We start from the raw sequence: 13,780 nt of genomic DNA, 5'->3' as shown, positions 1-13,780 counted from the left end.
CTCTGAATCAAAAAATATTCCTTTACTCAGATTCAGAACAATTAAGGAAACAACAGAATACTGTGTGTCTATTTGTGTGGTACATCCAAATTAATTCAGCTGACGTTATTTGTGACTGAGCATGGCTATCTATTTGGGAGACTAAAAGCTTTGCTTGATTTAGCAGCACATGCCGGTGTCATCCTAGGCCATGAGATTCAGTATCCATGTGTACTTCCATATCTGCTTCTCCACCGTGCCCGATCTCAAATTCATTTCTGCATACTGTGCAATATGCTCTGGCTTGGTTATACCTCCCTGACCCAGTTGCATGTGACCTTCCATAAAAGTAACAGATTTATTTAGCCTTCATTTGTAGTGATGTCTGCATTATGCAGGCATTGGTATTTTAATGGTTCTCATTTTCATTATCTGAACTCTTATGAAACATGGTCACAATATTAAAAATATTAAACTACTATTATCTCGATAGCATAACATTTAATTACTGGCAACGTCAAACGACTGTTAATGCTCATGATAACAATTTGCTTAAGTTGTACCCTTAGTCACATTGCTCAGAGCGATGCACCAATGGGTGATTAATTATTGTGAACCACAAATTATGACTGCCAACAACAGCTGCTATGGCACAAAACAGCAACAGCGACCATAAAGGTGGTTAATCTATGCTCTATCTATGTGATACTAAAATGAGTGTGTCTTTCAGCTCCTGTTTTTTGGGCTACTGTGTATATTTTGTAACTTTCCCTCAACTCTCTGCACCCATCCCTCCAAATTGTAACTTTTTGAATCACAGTGAGGGATACTTTGTGATACTGGACTTCCAGTGCCAAACCCAAAACAGTCCTGGACAAACCAAGTGTTGTTCACCCTGCCTTTAGCCAAGCATACACTGCTAAGGGCATTCTGTGGTTAAGGTGTGTTTCTTGGGGTAAACATTGTTAGTGTGTTTTCCCAGAGATCTTATTGACCTGAAGATTAGACCTGGTTACCTGTCTTCTTTTTACTTCCTTGGTGGTATCCTCCCAATAAAAGTAGTGAATGGGTTACTGTCCAGTTACTGTAACTTCTTTCTCCCAATATGTAAATAGATAAAGCATATCTATATAAGTATGTACACAGACGTACATTGTACATATATGAATGTCATATATAATTTTACCTTTCATTAAAGAAAAATTAAATTCATACAAAAGAGGAGGGAAGAGTATAATGAACTAACGATGATCTACTCATAGCCATTCTCTAAAAGTTAAGGACTCATTTTACAAATATAACCACAACATCATTTTCACAATAAAGAGAAAAAACACAATAATACTTTACTAGCATGAAATACCCTTTCAGGGTTCAGATTTTCTCATGTATACTTTTTTCACTACTTGTGTAAATTGACATTAAAACAAGGCACAGAGGTTACATTTGTTAATATTTTAAGTACTGGTTTAAAAATTCTGAAACTGCTTTACATGCAGACTCGGGTTGAACAAAGACGTATGAATGGTGGAGGGTGAGAGCCAGGTTTCAGCTTTCTTACTCTTGAAGAGGGAAGTTAAAGATAGGCAAGAAAGGAAGGCTAGAAAGAAAAACCACAGTACTTAGTTGCTATCAAAGATACCAGTATGAACTCATATTTAGCTTAATTCATATTCAGATGGATAAATACAGAAACAATGATAAATAGGCCTGTACAAGTGGGTTAGTATATATGTATCTGAGTATACATATACATAAGCATATACCTAAGTGTGCATATATGTATGTGTGTGTCTGTATATATATATACTAAATACAAAAATAAAACAGGAAATGGATCATAGACATAAATGTAAGAGCTAAAATTATAAAATTTCTGTGAAAAAATAGGAGAAAATAGTCATGATCTTGGAATAAGCAAAGTTTGTTTGTCCTTTTTTATTTCTTGGTTTTGATAGGACGCAAAGTACAAACAATAAAAGAAAAAATGATAAATAGGATAAAATCGATAAAATGAAAAGTTAAACATTTAGATGTTCAAAATGTATACTTGAAAATGAAAATATATGGTACTGAACGGAAGAAAGTATTCCAGGACTAGCACGTAAATGACTGGTATATCAAAAAGACTGTTCTAACTTATTAGTAAGCAAACAATCCAATCAAAACATGGGAAGAAAAAAATGAACATGCTCTTACCCAAATAAGTTATCAGAATGCCAAATAAGCACATGAAATGATGCTCAACTTTATCCTCTGTTATTTATGTAAATAACACTCTATAGATACCAAAATAGCTAAATTAATAAGATCGACAATATTTCTAAGATTATGGAGCAAGTGGGGCTCTTCTGCATTGCTGTTGGAAATAAAAATTTTAAAATGATACAACTACTTTGGGAAAAAGTTGACATTTTCTTATAATATTAAAAACTTGCACATGACTCAGCAATTCCCATTCCTGTGTATTACTCAAGAGAAATGAACACTTCTGCTTCCACAAAGACTTGTACATGAGTGCTTACAGAAGCTTTTTTTATCACAGCCCCAAACTAGAAATTAGCTCAAGTGTCCATCAGGAAGCGAATAAATAAACAAAGTTTGGTATATTCATATAATGGAACACTACTGTTAATTATTTTTCAAAAAAGACAATTGATTAGTGTAGCAATGTGGATGAATCTCAAAAACATTGCAGTGAGCAAAAATATTACACGAACAAGTGAAATCAGAAACAGAAGAATATATGATTACATTTATAGGAAACCATAGAAATGACAAATCTCTATATTGATAGGAGTAAATCAGTGGTTTTCTGGGATGGGGATGGGGGATTGAGTGGAAAGGGTCACCAGGGATCTTTTATAAGTGATGCAAATGTTTTGTATTCTGACTTTGTGGTAGTTTCACAAGTATATGTTTTTTTCCAAAACTGATAAAAATACAGACTTAAATATATGCATTTTATTACACGTAAGTTGCATCTCATTAAAGTTAATTAGTAGTAACACTAATAAAACTTCCTAGCTTTCTCTTATTCTCCAAAATGGCATATCTTGCCTTCTTTCTTTGTCTTCTTTCAAGACATACCCACCCCCTTCAAATCTGGGCAATTGCTCTTCCTTTCCTTGTTCAAAAGAACAATAGCTTAGCTACTTCATGTAGTTTTTTCCTAAAATCCCAAACCATCAATGAAGGCTTATCAAAACAGTTCTGAATATTTAATCATCTGTCACTATTTGCTATAAAAATGAAGTGGGTAAATATATCAAAGCATTTGTTATATACTTATTGAGGTCTACCTTGAATAATACTTTTGTATTTCTCTTAATATCTTTTGAAAATTATACTGAATATCTGTACTTGCATGCTTTCAAAATTTGGGGTTCTATTAGCACTTGATTCATTTTGCAAACAGCATAGGTGATATTTCTAGTGAGTTTTAACCCTTCTTTATATAACATTTACTATTCATGAAAAATAGTAACTACTTTTAGGTAAAATGCTTAATAATTTGTCATATTCTCAAGAAGTGTTCAGGCATTGTTCTAATTCAAAAGACCCAAAACTGGCTTGCTTTTCCTTTTAGGCCATTCTTTATTGGCCTACCATAAGTATAAATAATGCAAAGATTCAGGCCCTGTACCTACCTTGATTTATAATTTGTGCAAAGTGCCAACACTTCTTCATCTGTTTTTAGAGAGAAAAGCATAAGATTCACACTACAACATATGGTAAATTGTTTTCCTTTTTAGATACCACAATTATATTTCATTCTTTTTTTCTTCAAGTTTTTAATTATTGATGATATGTTAGGCAAATTTTAACCTATACATTGGTGTTTCCATATTCATTATTTTCTTCTTATATAGAAGCTTTAAAAATAATTGAGTTCACAAATATTAAATTAAAATATGAACTATGGTTCCACAGCTGGAAGGCAAAACTTTGACAAATGCAGAGATAAAAATCACCTTATTATGCAGAAATTTCTAGAGTAGTAGTTCTCAATCCTTTTATGCTTGAAGCTCACTTTTAAATTCTAAAAATTGGACACCATATTTGAAGGTATTAAGTAACTCAAAATGTTTCCAGACAAGTGAGCAATAACTGCAATGCAATTGCTGCTAGAATCTAACTCGGTCTCACCGTGTCCATAAACAGCCTAGTTATTGCAGTCTTCAGAGTGTATTGTTTGTCTGTGGCGTCACTTTGAAGGCAAGTCACACAACCTCTCTGGGACGTAGTTATCCTCATTTATAACGTAAATATGTGTATCTAAACGATCTCTTTAAATCCCTTTTGTGAATAAATTGTTCTCAAAAACCTAATTTGATGTCTCTTTTCCTTCAGTGTACATCTGGCATTTCCTTTGTAGAAAATCATACATACATGATTTTCATAAAAAAGAAAAACATCGGGAAAGGAAGGAAGGCACATTTCTGTGTTTTCAAGTTGTAGCAGAAGGCAGATACACACTGTTATGGGATGAATTTTTTCTCGACAAATTATATGTTGAAGTCCTAACCCCTGGGACAGTGAATGTGACCTTATTTGGAAATACGGTTTTTGCAGATGTAATCAGGTTAAGATGAGGTCATTAGGGTGGGCCCTAATTTGGTATGAGCGGTGACTTTTTAAGAAGGGGAAATCTGAACCCAGAGACAAACACGCAGAGGGAAGACTGAGGCAGAGATTGGAGTGATACATCTATGAGCCAAGGATTCCCAAGAAGAACCAGAAGCTAGGAAAGGCAAGGAAGCATTGCTCCCATAGAGCCATCAGAGGCAGCCTTGCCCACACCTTGATTTTGGTCTCTTAGCCTCCAGAACTGGGAAGGAATAGTTTTCTGTTGGTTTAATCTATCCGGTTTGTGGGACTTTGTTACAACAGCCCTGACCTAGGAAAGGAATAGACTCACCAATCGTTATTCTTCTCAATTTGGACTTCAAAAAGATTCACAGAGGAAAGGAACAGAGGTATAGCCATTTCCCACGTTGATAAGTAGATGGCATATTCTTCATGGTCTCTACGTGAAAAGGAAGCCTATCTGGTAGGGCATTACATTAGTTTCCTGTGGCTGCTGTAACAAGTGACCACAAATGCGGTCGCTTAAAACAACAGAAATTTTTTTCTTAGAGTTCTGGAGGCCAGAAGTCCAAAATCAAGATGTCTGCAGAGCCATACTCCCTTTGGCAGCTCTTCCAGGTTCTGATGACTGTTAGCATTCCTTGACTTAGGGAGACATTGCTCCAATCTCTGCCTCCTCCTCTTGAAGTTGTCAAATCTCCTCTGACTTTTGTTTACTCATCCTTGTATTTAGGGCCCACCTGGATAATCCAGCATGAACACTTCCTGTCAAAATCCTTAACTCATGTATGTGTTTTTCCATATGAGTTAAGATCTCCTCTTTTAACATATAAGGTATTATTCACAAGCTCTGGAGATTAGAACCTTGACATTATCTTTTTTTTTTTTTTTTTTTTTGAGGAAGATTAGCCCTGAGCTAACTACTGCCAATCCTCCTCTTTTTTGCTGAGGAAGCCTAGCCCTGAGCTAACATCCGTGCCCATCTTCCTCTACTTTATACATGGGACACCTGCCACCGCGTGGCTTGCCAAGCGGTGCCATGTCCACATCCGGGATCTGAACCGGTGAACTCTGGGCCAGCGAGAAGCAGAACGTGCAAACTTAACCACTGTGCAACTGAGCCGGCCCCGACGTTATTTTTTTGGTACCACCATTCAGCTCACTACAGGAATGTAACCCTTTGAATATCCTTGCTTCTAATTCCTTAATGATACTATTAAACATCCACCATCTTGTTCTATTACAGTCTTATCTACAGTTCAATATCCATGTGACTGAAAAGCAAAAATTTATTCAAAATGCATTAATAATTTAATTTTTATTGGACGCTTTATTTTGCACATTTTCTAAAATGATCAGGAAGTATGTTTAAAATCATAGTTTTATCATTTTTTATTCACCCAAAATCAAAAGTTCACCTCAAGGGTCGCTAGCGGTGTTATTCTATGGATTTTTACAAATACATGATGATATATATCCACCATTATAGTATCATATGCAATAGTTTTATTGCTCTAAAAGTTTTCTATGTTCTGCCTGTTTGTCCCACCCTCCCCTCTAATAACAGGCAATGGATCTTTTTACTGTCTCTATAGTTCTGACTTTTCCAGAATGTCACATAATTGGAATCATATAGTAAATAGCTTTTTCAGATTGGTTTCTTTCACTTAGTAATATGTGTTTAAGTTTCTTCCACATCTTTTCACAACTTGATAGCACATTTCTTTTAGCACTGAATAATATTCCATTGTCTGGATGTGCCACCATTTATTTATCCATTTACCTACTGAAAGATATCTTGGTTGCTTCCAAATTTTGACAAGTATGAATAAAGCTGTTATAAATATCTGTATGCAGGTTTTTGTGTCGACATAAGTTTTCAACTCCTTTGGGTAAGTACCAAGGAGAATGAATGATGAATCATATGGTAAGAGTATGTTTAGTTTTATAAGAAACTGCAAAACTATCTTCCCCAGAGGTTGTACCATTTTGCATTCCCACCAGCAATGAATGTGAGTTCCTGTCATGCCACATTCTTGTCAGCAGTTGGTGTTGTCAGTGTTCTGAATTTTGGCCATTCTAATAGATGTTTAGTGGTATGTCATTGCTGTTTTCATTTTCATTTCCCTAATGCCATATGATATTTTCATATGCTTATTTGCCTTTTGTGTGTCTCCTTTGGTGAGGTGTCTGCTGAGGTCTTTGATTCTTTTTTTAATCAGGTTGTTTTCTTATTATTGAGTTTTAAGCATCCTTCGTATATTTTGTTTAACAGTCCTTATCAGATGAGTCTTTTGCAAATATTTTTTCCCATTCTGTGGCTTATGTATTCATTCTCTTGACAATATCTCTCAAGAGCAGAAATTTTTTATTTTACTGAAGTCCAGCTTATTTCTTTCTTTCATGAATTGTGTCTTGGATGTTGTATCTAAAAAGTCATCACTAAACCCAAGATAGTCTCGATTTTCTCCTATTTATCTTCTAGGATTTGATAATTTTGCATTTTAAATTTAGGCCTATGATCTATTTTGAGTTAATTTTTATGAAGGCTCTAAGGTCTGGGTCTGGGATCAGTTTTTTTTTTTTTTTTTTTTTTTGGCATATGGATATCCATTTTTTCCTGCACTGTTTGTTGAAAAGATTATCTTAGCTCCACTGTATTGCCTTTGCTCCTTTGCCAAAGATCAGTTGACTGAATTTATGTGAATCTATTTCTGGGCTCCCTATTCTGTTCCATTGATCTATTTGTCTATTCTTTCACCAATACCTAGCTGTCTTGATTACTGCAGCTTTATAGTAAGTCTTGAAATTGGGAATTGTCAATCCTCCAACTTTGTTCTTCTCCTTCAATATTTGTTGACTATTCTGAATCTTTCACCTCTCACCTCCATATAAACTTTAGAATCAGTGTGTTGATATTCATGAAGTAATTTGCTGGGATTTTGACTGGGATTGTATTGAATCTGTACTTCAATTTGGGAATAACTAGCATCTTGACAATATTCAGTCTTCCTATCCATGAGCATGGATTGTCTCTCTATTTATTTAGTTCTTCTTTGATTGCTTTCAACAGATTTGTAGTTTTCTGTATAGCTTTCTTGCACATATTTTGTCTGATTTATACCTAAATATTTCAATTTGGGGAGGTGCAAATATAAATGGTATTGTGTTCTCTTCTGGTATATAAGAAAGTGATTTTTTGTATGTATAAACTTTGCATACTGTAAACTTGCTTTAATTGCTTATTAGTTTCAGGAGGGGTTTTTGGCAATTCTTTTGGATTTTCCATCTAGACAACCATGGCATCTGTGAACAAAGACAGTTTTTTCTTTCTCCCAAGTCAGAGTAACTTTTATTTCCTTTTCTTGTCTTATTACATTAGCTAGGACTTCCAGTTAGATCTTGAAAAGAAGTGGTGAGAGGGGACAGCCTTGCCTCGTATCCGATCTTAGTGGGAAAGCTTCAAGTTTCTCACCATTATCTGTTATGTTAACTGTAGATTTTTTGTAGATATTCTCTATTCTTAGTTTATTGAGAGTGTTTATCATGACAGGGCAATGGATTTTGTCAAATGCTTTTCTGTATCTATTGATAAGGTCATAAGGTTTTTCCTTTTTAGCCTGTTGATGTGATTGATTACATTAATTGATTTTCAAATGTTGAACCAGGCTTGTACAGCTGGGATAAATTCTACTTAGTCATGATGTATAATTCTTTTACACATTGTTGTATTCCATTTGCTAATATTTTGTTGATTTTTGGATCCATGTCCATGAGAGATATTGATCTGTAGTTTTCTTTTCTTGTAATATCTTTGTCTGGTTTTGGTATTAGAATAATACTGGCCGCATAGCATGAGTTAGGAAGTATTTGCTCTGCTTCTATTTTCTGAAAGAGACCATAGAGAATTGGTATAATTTCCTCCTTAACTGTTTGGTAGAATTCACCAGTGAACCCATCTGCTACTTTCTGTTTTGGAAGGTTATTAGTTAATAATTAAATTTCTTTAATACATTTAAACCTATTCAGAGTGTCTACTTTTTCTTCTGTAAGTTTTGGCAGTTTGTGTGTTTCAAGGAATTGGTCCATTTCACCCACATTATAGAATTTGTAAGCGTAGAATTGTTCATAGTATTCCTTGAATATCCTTTTAATGTTTATGGGATCTGTAGTGATGTCCCCTTTTACACTTCTGATATAAGTAATTTGTGTCCCCCATTTTTTTCTTAGTTAGTCTGGCTAGAGGCTTATTGATGTTATTTTTTCAAAAAACTGGGATTGGTTTTGGTGGTTTTCTTCACTGATTTGATAAAACTATAATAATTTCAATAATAATGATTATGTTGCTATAATACAAACAATAATATTTCTTGCTTAGAATTTAAGAACATTATGTAATTAACTATCATTTACAGTGGATAATTTAAAATATGATTATACATACATGATTACTTCTAAGCATGATGGTAATAGTTTTAATATTTTAATCATGTAAAGTAATGTTCTAGTGATACTTTTAACAAGAGAATATCCTAATTTTCATAATAAAACTATTTTATTTATATGTAGTGTCCATTTCCACTTGGTAGGAATAAGTCAAAATCTATAAAGCCTATTTTGGAGGTGTTTCGCTTGCTGTATTCATTTTAGTATTTTATAAAAGACACAAAAACTTTCTCTTTATTTTTAAATTCTAATTCCTCTTTTTGTTATTTATTGTTGTTTTGATCTCCTCCTCACTTTGGAGGCTGTCATCCTCAATGACAGCATGATTTCCTTACTTCTCCATGCACTGTGAGTTAAGGGCTAAGTTGGAAATCCTTAATATTCAAGCTAGAAGTCAGACATCCATTTCAGATGATAGAGGTAGATAAGTGTCCATACAAATCTTTTCCAATAATCTATGTAAAACATTTCTTAAAAACAGTAAAAAGTTAAGATAATAAGAAAATGAGAATGGTTAAAACTAAAATCACTTGTGCCCTGATAAACTTAACCTTCAGAACTTATAGCTGATGGATGAGAGGGATAGAAGTCAAAGCCCAGCTGAGCCCAAATCGGAATTATAATAGGAGAAACTCTCATAAATCTGTGACCCCCAAATTCTTCTTCCTTGTATTGTATGTTCATTGTTTTGGGGATGCCCTGGCAAGGTGTGCAACCTTTGTTGACAAAATGTTTCTATGCAGCTGAGACAATTCCTGAAGGTACAGCTAGCTGAAGCCTGGAACAACCAGACCTTTACAGTGTCTACTGTATGTCCATCTTGTTAGCTCTGACCTTGTCTGGTAGTTTCCCCATCACTCATTCTGCCCAAGCCACACTGGCCTTCTATCAGGCATACTCCCCATATTAGGGTCTTTGAATTGGTGGTTTCTTCTGCCTGAGACACTCTTTTAGCAAACTTCATTAACTTCAAGTTTTTGCTCAAACATCCCATCTCAATGAGCCTACCCATATCATCTTGTCTAACACCCAGTATGCACATCTAGCACTCACAATTCCCCTGCTTTGCTTTTTCTTTTCGCCATACCCTTACCACTTTCTAGGATACAATACACTTTGTTTATTTATTATGTTTATTGCTTAATTTCTCTCTCACCTTACTAAAATGGAAACTTAACAAGAACAGGCATTTTTATCTGTTTCATTTCCTGATGTATTAACACAGCCTATATATTATTTATACATTTTTGCTTTTCATTTATATGTTACAGTAAATATATTATTTTTCATGATGAATTATTAGAACATATATGTATAATGCATCATAAGTATATGTATGCATACATAATATGCATAAGTAAAACAATATTAATACAGCTGGTTTTAAGTCTAATTACATCTCTTCTGGAACAAAATTTCACAATTAACTGTCTTCAATAGTAAGGTAAATGTGCACCTACATAGTCTGAACCTAGATGGGAGAGTCAGAGAGTTGACATCTCAGATTTGGAAGGAGCAATTGTGTTTATTTGGTGCAGCCATTTGTGATTTCAGTTATTCTGGTTTAGGAAAAAATATGAATTCAGTTGTCCCTACCTGAAATATTTATTTTTTTCCTCCTTCCTGTGCATTTTCATTAATCAAAATCCTCTAGGTCTTTTTCAAATTCCCCTCCTTATTGAACTCCAACCAAATGTGATATCTTTTTCAAATGAATGCGTTCAGTGTTTACGGGTAATTTTATCTACCTTTTGCACATGTGAAGATGCTCACAAAGCAACTGCAGGTTATTCAAAGTTGGTGTTTTATTTTTTAAAAAAAAATCTCCATCAGTGCCACATAATTTGAAGGATATGAAGCTTTGACACTTTTTACTTGGTTCATTAAAATTAAGAGTTCAAGTTGTACTATTCAAATAAATAATATTACCATTATATACATATAACATACACAACATACATATGCATGCTATAAATATATAGATCTGTATATGATTTTATATATTTATTTACATGTAATTAAGAATTCCCTCTTGAAACTTTGAAATTCTTGATAGTAGCCTATAAAACATGATTTTCAGCATAAACAAAATTCCCTCCAGTCCTCATTTCATCCTTTCTTCTTTTCCTCTTGTGAAATTTTTTTGTTAATGTTTGGCATTCTGAATATTTGGATGAAGTTTCAATTATAAAACAAATGCTTCCTATCTAGAAAGTCCTCCCAAGTAATATTTGATTTCAATACTAACAGAAATTAAATGTTATTTTTATGTTAAAAATAAGTAATAAAAATGTAACCATTATTAAGTATTTAAATATAATGCCTTATAAGAGTTTCCTTTGATGGTTGCTCATTTTACTTCTACCGTATAGACTAAAGGAAACCAATTCATTTGGAAAGAATGAAGAAACAAACATAACTCTTATTTAGATATGCTAATGTGAAAAAAAGAGCAAAAACCTAAAATAGACTAAGTATAGTACAGAGGAAACTAGCTTGAAGTCCTTCAGAATTTGGTTTAGATCATCATTGATATTTTTATTAAATTTTGAAATATTGTTTAAATTTTTTGTGTTTGGGAAGTGGAAATGATAATACCTACCTCAGTGTAACTGAGAGGATTTATTAAATAATATATTTAGAGTTCATGGAATGGAATGATTATTGACAGATAATACATGCTATATTTATTCTTATCAGTGGTGATATTGATGACAGCAGTAGTTGTAGTGTAATGGGAAACCACCAAAATAAATTGTACATGTCTTTAAGTTACTTTTATACTGACATTGGAATATCAGTAAACTGGATGTTTTTGATATTCACAAAGTTTAAAATTTAACCATATTTCCACAGAGTGATCACATAATTTGAAGAGCAGCTGGCCAACTGATCATTTCCCGTCTCCATTCTAATTGCTTTGACTTTTCTGCAGGAGAGAACATCCTTCTCAGAATGACGAACAGCAGAAAAGACTTCTATTATAGCTAGATCAGGGGATATGAAGTCAGAAAAGAAGTCTAAGCAGTTTAGCTTTATAAAAAGGGATTGTAAAAGCAAAAACTGCACCAAGGTTACACAGGCAAAGAGACTTTATTCAAGGCTATTGCAATAAGTAAGCAAGGCCAGAACCCAGTCTCAGCTCAGCTCTGCTGAAACATACAGGAGAATTTTTAAGGGACAGGGTCCAGGGGAGAATGTAGGCTATCTGAGTTTGCTAATTGTCTTTAACCAAAGGAAAAGTAAACTGTCTTGTAAATTTGTGACAGAAGATGGTTTTATAACCTAGAGCAAGGTGCCTACTGACGTCAGGCTCCTACCCTCCTATACAAACTGGGAGATTTAAAACAGATGGCTCCCAGGTGCTTGAGAGAGACGGTCTTGGGGGATAAAACTGTAAAGAAGCTTTGAAAAGATTTACGTACATCCAAAAAGGCAGAGAACGAATTGGAAAGGTTTTTTTAAAAAAAATTAATTCTCAAGGGGCTGGCCCTGTGGCCGAGTGGTTAAGTTCGCACGCTCCGCTGCAGGCGGCCCAGTGTTTCGTTGGTTCGAATCCTGGGGGCAGCCATGGCACTGCTCATCACACCACGCTAAGGCAGCGTCCCACATACCACAACTAGAAGGACCCACAATGAAGAATATACAACTATATACCGGAGGGGCTTTGGGGAGAAAAAGGAAAAAATAAAATCTTTAAAAAAAATTAATTCTCTAAGAAAAGAGAGATCAGGGACTACAGTTAAAAAGAAGCCCTTCTAAAAGAAGCCCAAGCTGAAGGGAACACTACATCATATTGGTCAGCATCTTTAGTTTTCCTTATAATAAATAAACTGCTTAAATATAGATAATAATAATGTTTTTCAAAGAAGGCACTATTTACTAATAGATATTATTTACAAATATTTACTACATGAATATTTTTTATAATGCTTCCAACCTATTTGAAATCATTTGATAATGAAAAATCAGTTTATATCAAAAATTTTAAAATGAAATGAATATTCATGTTAGATATTATTTCTGTTTTTTCCAGTTTTCTTGAGATATATTTGACATATATCATTGTATTAATTTAAGGTGCACAATATATTGATTTGATATATGTGTGTATTGTAAAATGATTACCACAATAAGTTTAGTTAACATCCATTATCTCACATAGTTACAAAATTGTTTTTCCTTGTGATGAGAACTTTGAAGATGTACTCTCTTAGGAACTTGGCAATATACAATACAGTATCGTTAACTATAGTAATCATGTTGCACATTACATCCTCAGAACATATTGAGCTTATCACTGGAAGTTTGTGCCTTTTGACTACCTTAACCAAATAACCTCACCTGCCAACCCCTGCCTCTGACAACTGCCAATGTGCTCTCAGTTTCTAGGAGTTTGGTTTTTATAGATTTTTTTATATAAGTTAGATCATATAGTATTTGACTTTATCTGTCTGACTTACTTCACTTAGCATAATGCCCTCAAGATCCATCCTTGTTGTCACAAAGGGCAGGTTTTCCTCCTTTTTTATAGCTGAATAATATTCCACCGTATGTATACACCACATTTACCTTATCCACTCATCTACTGATGGACACATAGGTTGTTTCCAAGTCTTGGCTATTGTAAATGATGCTGCAATGAACATGGGGATGCAAATATCTCTTCAGGGTAGTCATTTCATTTCCTTCGGATAAATATCCAGAAATAGAATTGCTGGATCACATAGTTCTATTTGTAATTTTTTGAGGAACTTCCATATTG

Source organism: Equus quagga, chromosome 7 (assembly GCF_021613505.1).
Source record: "Equus quagga isolate Etosha38 chromosome 7, UCLA_HA_Equagga_1.0, whole genome shotgun sequence".
Taxonomy (NCBI): Eukaryota; Metazoa; Chordata; class Mammalia; order Perissodactyla; family Equidae; genus Equus; species Equus quagga.
The sequence above is the reverse complement of the archived record's forward strand: the minus strand, read 5'-3'. Positions refer to the sequence as shown.